A 7500-nucleotide genomic window follows, 5' to 3' on the forward strand; every position below is an offset into this window, starting at 1 on the left:
TGTCTCCGAGGGACAGGGAGTCCCGAGGACAGTACCGGTAGGCGCTATGAGCTGGTATTGCGCGTCACTCCTGTGTCAGAGGCTAAGTGTAGCATTCGCTATGCCGTTTTCTATCGGCTATGCCAAGAACACACGTAGGCCTTTGTTACAAGGTTGTGGCAAATGTGCCAATGAGCGGGGGCTCGGGTTCTGCCTCGCTCAAGAGGGTCGGAAGCTAAATAGGCACGGACGGGGCGACACCGTGCCATCGGGTGACATTCATATGTGGGCTTCCAACCTTGTGTTGCTACCCTGAGGGCATGTTGGCATGATGCTGGTGTGCATGCTCTAGGGTCGGATGCTATTCGAGATGTGCATGGACCAAGGCCCGAGTGAAGAGATGGGTTGCTGGCTAGATCTTGGCACAAGATTGAGTAACAAGCTACCGAGTGGGCGCAAGGCCATCGGGCTAGCTTGCTGAGCGACACGAGCCATGACGACTATGGGAACCTCATGAGCATACAATTGGTATCAGATGGGTCGATATATGAACTCGGATAGTGAAAAGGCTGGCCATGACTGGAGAGTCTTGGCGCCGCACGGTCTATTCCGCTGCATAAAATGTAGGACCGTGACAAGTGGTATCAGAGCCCGGTTTGTCCTGCAATAGGCGAACCGAGGAACGGATGGTATTGGTTGGTGATGCTTGGATCCGTAGAACCCCGATGCTACTGTGAAGGGGGCATTCTTGCATGGAGCATGGTTAGTTGTGGCGGCATGCCCAACTTGAATATGATGTGGGGATGTTCACCAAACGAGTACCAGTGTGCGATACAAATACACTTTAACTGGATGCTCGAGCAGCGAGGCAAATGCGAAGTTCATGAATGGGACAAGCATTTGGAATAAGTGACTGGTGCTCAGAAAGGAATTCATGCGTCGTTAAATGAGAGTACAAGCCGTAAGTAGTGCAGTTCTCTTGAATAATTGAGGGCTTGTTAGCCATGTGTTTCTTTTGGTGTATTGGTCTTAAGAATTACAGAAAATACCAAAAATAGATCCATTTTGACGAAGAGTCTTGACAGCCACAAAGAGTGGGGAAGAAAGAGCAAGCCAGTGCGGCTGGGTGGCAGAGGCCACGTTTGTCCAAGAGAAAAGACAACCTTGTCGAAGCGAATGAGAAGTCAAGACGAGTGGATGCGTGGAGCACTGTAAATTTGCCAGAGGGCAAAACTGGCTCAGAGGAGGAGCCGAGATACAAAAGTGAGCAAGATTGAGGCAAAGAACTAAGGAAAGGACTTAGTTCAAGATGACACTAGGTGTCAACAGCCGAAATAAGGAGGTCGCAGAAGAGAGGACCTCCATTCAAGATGTGGTAACTCGTCGGGAAGAGGATGCCACTTGCGCAAGGGTTGGCTTTGGAAGCCACAAGGATAAATGCACACTCGAGGGATGTTGTGCATAAATTTGCCTTTGGAGAAGGCAAAGCTAGCTTGAGAATTGCTAGCACATCACCATCGTGGAGATGGAAATTTGAGATGCACACTCGAGGGATGTTGTGCATAAATTTGCCTTTGGAGAAGGCAAAGCTAGCTTGAGAATTGCTAGCACATCACCATCGTGGAGATGGAAATTTGAGATGCACACTCAAGGGATGTTGTGCATAAATTTGCCTTTGGAGAAGGCAAAGCTAGCTTGAGAATTGCTAGCACCTCACCATCGTGGAGATGGAAATTTGAGCGCGGGAACAAGAGCTAAGAAGGGAAACTTAGCTCGTCACGGCAACAGAGTGCCGAAAAAGCATGAAGTGGAGTTCAAGAGAGAGGAGAACTACCACATGAAGAACTCTCGAGTTTGGGTACCGTTGGGATAGTTGACGTAGGGGCACCACCTGAGAGGAGACGGTGTGCTCGATGAGAGGGTCAATGTTACCATCGGATTACTTGGTAGAGTTCGGTCCACGGGAGGACCTTGAAGGCAAGAGAGTGCCTTACTTTGGAGCTCGGGAAGCTATTCGTCCAAGAGGGACAATAAGCGTTGGCTTGGGTGCCAACAAGTGAAGAGAACATTTGTCCAAGGGGGACACGAGTCTGGCTTGGGTGCCAGCGAGATATACAAAAGGCAGAATTCGTCCGAGAGGGACACCATCTGCATATGGAGCTGAAAGTGCGGGGCGAAGCACTAATTTATGCACAAGGAGGTGCATGTTTTGAGGAAAGCTTGAGTTTGGGTGAACGCATGCAATAGGTCCTTGGCCAAGTCCAAGAGTGGGCGCGCGAAGGTCATCACAGAGGGTGATTCTACAGAGGTAGAGGGACGACGTATGCAGGATCTTGAGTTTGAGCCTAAAGAGCTTATGTGGATGAAAGGTGTTGCGCGGAGTGCAGGAGTCTTGAAGATAGCAAGCGGGCACGTCGATGAGGGCATCGACGTAATGAAGTGGGGGAGGATGTAACGGTCCGCACCTTTAGAATGGCTTAGTGGCATTTTCGTAAATATTTGAAGGTCGGGATCTTCGATCCCGGGCCGTGGGAAGTTCTTAAGAATGTCACTAGGATGGTGCATATCGAATGGCAAGCCAAGATGTGAAGGTTTGCTAGAGAAAACCCCATTATGATTCCTCGCACAAAGTGATATCTATGGGTGCCAGAAAGGAAATGGCTCAATAAGCTCTTTAGGGGGGTGGTCCGTGTTGGCTCTCCACGGCCCCCGGCTCCGGCTTCTAGCTTGGGCTAAGCGAGCTTCCCATGGGCGACGGCAAGCCATGGGGCGGACATATAGTGCCACGAAGGTGGGCATATGTCTCCGAGGGACAGGGAGTCCCGAGGACAGTACCGGTAGGCGCTATGAGCTGGTATTGCGCGTCACTCCTGTGTCAGAGGCTAAGTGTAGCATTCGCTATGCCGTTTTCTATCGGCTATGCCAAGAACACACGTAGGCCTTTGTTACAAGGTTGTGGCAAATGTGCCAATGAGCGGGGGCTCGGGTTCTGCCTCGCTCAAGAGGGTCGGAAGCTAAATAGGCACGGACGGGGCGACACCGTGCCATCGGGTGACATTCATATGTGGGCTTCCAACCTTGTGTTGCTACCCTGAGGGCATGTTGGCATGATGCTGGTGTGCATGCTCTAGGGTCGGATGCTATTCGAGATGTGCATGGACCAAGGCCCGAGTGAAGAGATGGGTTGCTGGCTAGATCTTGGCACAAGATTGAGTAACAAGCTACCGAGTGGGCGCAAGGCCATCGGGCTAGCTTGCTGAGCGACACGAGCCATGACGACTATGGGAACCTCATGAGCATACAATTGGTATCAGATGGGTCGATATATGAACTCGGATAGTGAAAAGGCTGGCCATGACTGGAGAGTCTTGGCGCCGCACGGTCTATTCCGCTGCATAAAATGTAGGACCGTGACAAGTGGTATCAGAGCCCGGTTTGTCCTGCAATAGGCGAACCGAGGAACGGATGGTATTGGTTGGTGATGCTTGGATCCGTAGAACCCCGATGCTACTGTGAAGGGGGCATTCTTGCATGGAGCATGGTTAGTTGTGGCGGCATGCCCAACTTGAATATGATGTGGGGATGTTCACCAAACGAGTACCAGTGTGCGATACAAATACACTTTAACTGGATGCTCGAGCAGCGAGGCAAATGCGAAGTTCATGAATGGGACAAGCATTTGGAATAAGTGACTGGTGCTCAGAAAGGAATTCATGCGTCGTTAAATGAGAGTACAAGCCGTAAGTAGTGCAGTTCTCTTGAATAATTGAGGGCTTGTTAGCCATGTGTTTCTTTTGGTGTATTGGTCTTAAGAATTACAGAAAATACCAAAAATAGATCCATTTTGACGAAGAGTCTTGACAGCCACAAAGAGTGGGGAAGAAAGAGCAAGCCAGTGCGGCTGGGTGGCAGAGGCCACGTTTGTCCAAGAGAAAAGACAACCTTGTCGAAGCGAATGAGAAGTCAAGACGAGTGGATGCGTGGAGCACTGTAAATTTGCCAGAGGGCAAAACTGGCTCAGAGGAGGAGCCGAGATACAAAAGTGAGCAAGATTGAGGCAAAGAACTAAGGAAAGGACTTAGTTCAAGATGACACTAGGTGTCAACAGCCGAAATAAGGAGGTCGCAGAAGAGAGGACCTCCATTCAAGATGTGGTAACTCGTCGGGAAGAGGATGCCACTTGCGCAAGGGTTGGCTTTGGAAGCCACAAGGATAAATGCACACTCGAGGGATGTTGTGCATAAATTTGCCTTTGGAGAAGGCAAAGCTAGCTTGAGAATTGCTAGCACATCACCATCGTGGAGATGGAAATTTGAGATGCACACTCGAGGGATGTTGTGCATAAATTTGCCTTTGGAGAAGGCAAAGCTAGCTTGAGAATTGCTAGCACATCACCATCGTGGAGATGGAAATTTGAGATGCACACTCAAGGGATGTTGTGCATAAATTTGCCTTTGGAGAAGGCAAAGCTAGCTTGAGAATTGCTAGCACCTCACCATCGTGGAGATGGAAATTTGAGCGCGGGAACAAGAGCTAAGAAGGGAAACTTAGCTCGTCACGGCAACAGAGTGCCGAAAAAGCATGAAGTGGAGTTCAAGAGAGAGGAGAACTACCACATGAAGAACTCTCGAGTTTGGGTACCGTTGGGATAGTTGACGTAGGGGCACCACCTGAGAGGAGACGGTGTGCTCGATGAGAGGGTCAATGTTACCATCGGATTACTTGGTAGAGTTCGGTCCACGGGAGGACCTTGAAGGCAAGAGAGTGCCTTACTTTGGAGCTCGGGAAGCTATTCGTCCAAGAGGGACAATAAGCGTTGGCTTGGGTGCCAACAAGTGAAGAGAACATTTGTCCAAGGGGGACACGAGTCTGGCTTGGGTGCCAGCGAGATATACAAAAGGCAGAATTCGTCCGAGAGGGACACCATCTGCATATGGAGCTGAAAGTGCGGGGCGAAGCACTAATTTATGCACAAGGAGGTGCATGTTTTGAGGAAAGCTTGAGTTTGGGTGAACGCATGCAATAGGTCCTTGGCCAAGTCCAAGAGTGGGCGCGCGAAGGTCATCACAGAGGGTGATTCTACAGAGGTAGAGGGACGACGTATGCAGGATCTTGAGTTTGAGCCTAAAGAGCTTATGTGGATGAAAGGTGTTGCGCGGAGTGCAGGAGTCTTGAAGATAGCAAGCGGGCACGTCGATGAGGGCATCGACGTAATGAAGTGGGGGAGGATGTAACGGTCCGCACCTTTAGAATGGCTTAGTGGCATTTTCGTAAATATTTGAAGGTCGGGATCTTCGATCCCGGGCCGTGGGAAGTTCTTAAGAATGTCACTAGGATGGTGCATATCGAATGGCAAGCCAAGATGTGAAGGTTTGCTAGAGAAAACCCCATTATGATTCCTCGCACAAAGTGATATCTATGGGTGCCAGAAAGGAAATGGCTCAATAAGCTCTTTAGGGGGGTGGTCCGTGTTGGCTCTCCACGGCCCCCGGCTCCGGCTTCTAGCTTGGGCTAAGCGAGCTTCCCATGGGCGACGGCAAGCCATGGGGCGGACATATAGTGCCACGAAGGTGGGCATATGTCTCCGAGGGACAGGGAGTCCCGAGGACAGTACCGGTAGGCGCTATGAGCTGGTATTGCGCGTCACTCCTGTGTCAGAGGCTAAGTGTAGCATTCGCTATGCCGTTTTCTATCGGCTATGCCAAGAACACACGTAGGCCTTTGTTACAAGGTTGTGGCAAATGTGCCAATGAGCGGGGGCTCGGGTTCTGCCTCGCTCAAGAGGGTCGGAAGCTAAATAGGCACGGACGGGGCGACACCGTGCCATCGGGTGACATTCATATGTGGGCTTCCAACCTTGTGTTGCTACCCTGAGGGCATGTTGGCATGATGCTGGTGTGCATGCTCTAGGGTCGGATGCTATTCGAGATGTGCATGGACCAAGGCCCGAGTGAAGAGATGGGTTGCTGGCTAGATCTTGGCACAAGATTGAGTAACAAGCTACCGAGTGGGCGCAAGGCCATCGGGCTAGCTTGCTGAGCGACACGAGCCATGACGACTATGGGAACCTCATGAGCATACAATTGGTATCAGATGGGTCGATATATGAACTCGGATAGTGAAAAGGCTGGCCATGACTGGAGAGTCTTGGCGCCGCACGGTCTATTCCGCTGCATAAAATGTAGGACCGTGACACTAGGCACCGTAGCATACCCCCGCACAAACACCCCCCTGGATCCCGCCGAGATTGCCCCCCAAGCAAGGTTCGGAAAGACTCCCGCACGAGTGCAGGTGTCCTTCGTCCCCCATTTCGGGCAGCGCCCCCAGCAATCACCAAACAAGCATCCATGAAGAAGCATACCCCGCACAAACACCCACCCGGATCCCACCGAGATTGCCCCCCAAGCAAGGTTCGGAGAGACTCCCGCACGAGTGCAGGTGTCCTTCGTCCCCCATTTCAGGCAGCGCCCCCAACAGTCACCGAACAAGCATCCATGAAGAAGCATACCCCGCACAAACACCCACCCGGATCCCACCGAGATTGCCCCCCAAGCAAGGTTCGGAGAGACTCCCGCACGAGTGCATGTGTCCTTCGTCCCCCATTTCGGGCAGCGCCCCCAGCAGTCACCAAACAAGCATCCATGAAGAAGCATACCCCGCACAAACACCCACCCGGATCCCACCGAGATTGCCCCCCAATCAAGGTTCGGAGAGACTCCCACACGAGTGCAGGTGTCCTTCGTCCCCCATTTCAGGCAGCGCCCCCAACAGTCACCAGACAAGCATCCATGAAGAAGCATCGCCCACAAATGCCGCAGCATGCAAAACCATGGCAATAGCCATATGAAGCAATGGATCGCACCGCATAAGCCCACACATTCCGAGTTTCCGACATGGTGCTGCATGCCTAGGCACCGTAGCATACCCCCGCACAAACACCCCCCTGGATCCCGCCGAGATTGCCCCCCAAGCAAGGTTCGGAAAGACTCCCGCACGAGTGCAGGTGTCCTTCGTCCCCCATTTCGGGCAGCGCCCCCAGCAATCACCAAACAAGCATCCATGAAGAAGCATACCCCGCACAAACACCCACCCGGATCCCACCGAGATTGCCCCCCAAGCAAGGTTCGGAGAGACTCCCGCACGAGTGCAGGTGTCCTTCGTCCCCCATTTCAGGCAGCGCCCCCAACAGTCACCGAACAAGCATCCATGAAGAAGCATATACCCCGCACAAACACCCACCCGGATCCCACCGAGATTGCCCCCCAAGCAAGGTTCAGAGAGACTCCCGCACGAGTGCAGGTGTCCTTCGTCCCCCGTTTCAGGCAGCGCCCCCAACAGTCACCGAATAAGCATCCATGAAGAAGCATCGCCCACAAATGCCGCAGCATGCAGAACCATAGCAATAGCCACACGAAGCAATTGATCGAACCGGACAAGCCCACACATTCCGCTTTTTTTCCCGCACCGCACCGCACCGCCCAAGCCCCGCCCCTCCGGGCCCACCTGCTGGTCGCCGACGGT

Source organism: Ziziphus jujuba, chromosome 7 (assembly GCF_031755915.1).
Source record: "Ziziphus jujuba cultivar Dongzao chromosome 7, ASM3175591v1".
NCBI classification, from domain to species: domain Eukaryota; kingdom Viridiplantae; phylum Streptophyta; class Magnoliopsida; order Rosales; family Rhamnaceae; genus Ziziphus; species Ziziphus jujuba.